This window comes from Humulus lupulus, chromosome 3 (genome assembly GCF_963169125.1).
Source record: "Humulus lupulus chromosome 3, drHumLupu1.1, whole genome shotgun sequence".
Taxonomy (NCBI): Eukaryota; Viridiplantae; Streptophyta; class Magnoliopsida; order Rosales; family Cannabaceae; genus Humulus; species Humulus lupulus.
In genome coordinates, this window is record NC_084795.1 from 196,857,813 (window position 1) to 196,861,580 (window position 3,768).

The window sequence follows — 3,768 nt, forward strand, 5'->3', positions numbered from 1 at the left end:
GGTGTTTTGGCGTAGCTCTATGAACGTGTCTCAACCCCCAGTCCCGTCCATCGCTGGGCTACACAGGAGATAATTCTCATGATACATAATGGCAGGCATTTCCATGGCAATTTTCACATAAGCACATAATGCACATATGACACGTAATGCAAGCATGTTCATGGCAACAAATAAACCTAAGCTTAACAATTTAAACATTTCAAACAATTTAAAATTTTCAAACACAATGCTAGCACATAAGTGGTGTTCTGTGTACGTTTTGTTCAAGGGGCGTATGGCTATGCCTTAGCCATGTATACCCCCCAAGTGAGCGTGGGGTCCGGACGTCTCCGGACCGCGTGGTCACTTGTTAAAACGCAGCTTTGAACACAGGGATAAAAAGTGCAGTAAAAGCGGAGTGAATCTCTCCGTGTTTCATTAAATTAGCCTGCTAGGCGTGAGTTTTACAACAGGGAGGATTATTTCCACATTTTTCACTTTTGCTATTTTCACCAAGGACTTCCGACTGGATGGTCCGGGGCCTACTGGTAGTAACGGCGGAGGTGCTCCGCGTTCCAGGCGCGCGGGACTTTAGATCCATCGAGTCTCTTTAAGTGATACGTCCCATGGCCCACTTTTTCTTGGACTTCGTAGGGGCCTTCCCAGTTGGGTCCGAGGACTCCTACTCCCGGATCCTGCGTAGCAGGAAATACTCTCCGTAGGACAAGATCCCCAACTTCGAATGTACGGCTCTGGACTCTCATGTTAAAGTGTCGGGCTATCTTGCCTTGGTACATTTTTAGTTGGACCTGCGACTGCTCCCGGAGCTCCTCGATCATGTCCAAGGACTCCTGGAGGAGGGCATGGTTCCGGGTAGGATCGTAGGTGTCTTGCCTGTGAGAGGGGATCATAGCTTCTACTGGGATGACGGCCTCGCAACCGAAGGTCATGGAATAAGGCGTGTGCCCCGTCGAAGTTCTCTCTGTTGTGCGATAGGCCCAAAGTACTCGCGGAAGTTCTTCCGGCCAGTGAGCCTTGCAGGCTTGGAGTTTTTTCTTCAACGTGGTCTTTAATATTTTGTTTACAGCTTCCACTTGCCCATTAGCCTGGGGTCTGGCGACTGCGGAAAAGCTTTTGATAATTCCATGCGAAGCACAGAAGTTCGTGAAGTGTTCACTGTCAAACTGCTTTCCGTTGTCGGACACAATTTTTCGTGGAAGCCCAAAACGACACACTATATTCCTGATGACAAAATCCAGTGCTTTTTTTGATGTGACCGTGTTCATAGGTTCAGCTTCAGCCCATTTGGTGAAGTAGTCTACCGCGACTATGGCGTACTTCACTCCACCCTTTCCAGTTGGGAGGGAACCTACTAGGTCAATGCCCCAAACGGCGAACGGCCAGGGGCTGGTCATTAGGGTAATTTCTGTAGGCGGCGCTCGCGGAACCTTGGCGTACCTCTGGCACTGCTCACACTTCCTGACATAATCCACACAATCCTTCTTCATGGTGGGCCAGAAGTATCCTTGTCGAAGGATCTTTTTGGAGAGGCTCAGCCCGGAGGTATGATCGCCACAGAAGCCTCCGTGAATCTCATGGATGATGGTGCTGACTTCGTTTCCGGCAACACACCTAAGGAAGGGTATGGACAACCCCCTGCGGTAAAGCTTTCCATCCATAACCACGTATCGGGGAGCTTGATATTGGAGCTTCCTTGCGTCAGCTTTATCAGTGGGGAGCTCTCCGGTGGTGAGAAATCTGAGGATGGGTCCTATCCAGGAGTGGGAATGGTCGATGACGGAGTTTATCCTTCGTGTCTCAGTACTGGGGGCTTCTAAGTGCCCGATGGGGACTAAGCCATACTGTTCAATCTCCGGGTCCGTCGCAAGCTTAGCCAGCGTGTCCGCGAGTGAGTTCTGGTCCCGGGGGACCTGGCGGATTTGGTAGCCTTTGAAATGCTGCAGTAGGTCGCGGGAGAGAGACACGTAGGCAGCCATCCTTTCGCCTTTCGTCTGGTATTCCCCGGATATTTGGTTTACCACAAGTAGGGAGTCGCTGTATACTTCGATTTTTTGGGCTCCGACTTCTCTGGCCAGTCGTAACCCAGCTAACATGGCTTCGTGTTCTGCCTCGTTGTTGGATGCTGGGAACGCAAAACGGATGGCACTCTGGAGCTGATGCCCTTGGGGAGATATTAGGATGACCCCCGCCCCAGCTCCTTTTTCATTTGAGGCTCCGTCTACGTAGACCTTCCAGGTGGGAAGTTCCGGGACAGGATCTTCCGGGAGGTCATTCATTCCCAAGCATTCCACAATAAAGTCCGCGAGAGCTTGACCTTTTATGGAAACACGAGGTTGGTAGTGGACGTCGAACTGGCTCAGTTCCATGGCCCACTTAAGCAATCTGCCAGAAGACTCGGGCTTCTGCAGGACTTGTCGGAGAGGGTGGTTGGTGAGTACTTTGATGGTGTGCGCCTGGAAATATGGCCTCAGCTTCCGTGAAGCGATCAGCAAGCAGAGGGAGAGTTTCTCGATCATCGAATATCTGGACTCGGCGTCCAATAACCTCTTGCTTACGTAATACACAGGGAGCTGGATACGGCCATCTTCCCGGACGAGAGCGGCACTTACTGCGTGCTCAGTCACAGCTAAGTATAAGAACAACGCCTCTCCTTCGACAGGCTTGGACAGAATGGGAGCTCGGGTTAAATGTTCTTTGAGGTGTTGGAAGGCTGCTTCGCATTCGGGGGTCCACTCGAACTTCTTGTTTCCTCGCAACACATTGAAGAAGGGGATACACTTGTCAGTGGCCTTGGATACGAAGCGGCTGAGAGCAGCTATCCTTCCGGTAACGCTCTGGACATCCTTATGTTTCCGGGGGGAAGGCATATCTATGAACGCCTTTATTTTCTCAGGGTTGGCTTCCACTCCGCGGGAGCTGACAATGAAACCGAGGAACTTCCCAGACGAGACCCCGAAAGTACATTTCTTTGGATTTAGTTTCATCCCGTACTTTCGGATCACGGCGAAAGCTTCCTCAAGGTCGTCACTGTGGTCCCCGGAGGTCTTGGACTTTACCAACATGTCGTCCACGTACACCTCCATGTTCCTCCCCAGTTGGTCCTTGAACATTCTGTTTACCAGACGCTGGTACGTCGCCCCAGCATTCTTCAAACCGAAAGGCATGACCACGTAACAGTAGACACCCTTGTCCGTGAGGAAGCTGGTGTGTTCCTGGTCTGCGACATGCATCTTGATCTGGTTGTATCCGGAGTACGCATCCATGAAGGATAAGAGTTCGTACCCGGAAGTAGCGTCTACCATCTGATCGATTCGCGGGAGAGGGAAACAATCTTTCGGGCAGGCCTTGTTTAGGTCCGTGAAGTCAATGCACATTCTCCAGGACCCATCGGGTTTCGGGACCAGAACTGGGTTGGCCAACCACACGGGATAGTGCGACTCCTGGAGAAAGCCTATGGACATCAATTTGTCCACTTCAGCTTTGACGGCTTCGGCTCTCACTGGGTCCAGCGGCCTCCTCTTTTGGCGAATGGGAGTTGCAGATGGGTCTATGTTGAGTGCGTGGCACGCAACATTGGGATTAATCCCCATCATATCAGCGTGGCACCATGCCAGGATATCCTGATTATCCTTCACAGTGGCTACGATCTTATCTCGAACGGCCGACGGCAGGTTTTTCCCCACCTGAATGACCTTGGTGGGTTCTCCCGGGTTGAGGATCACCTCTTCGACTTCCTCCATCGGCTCTATTGCTTTCTCGATTCCCACT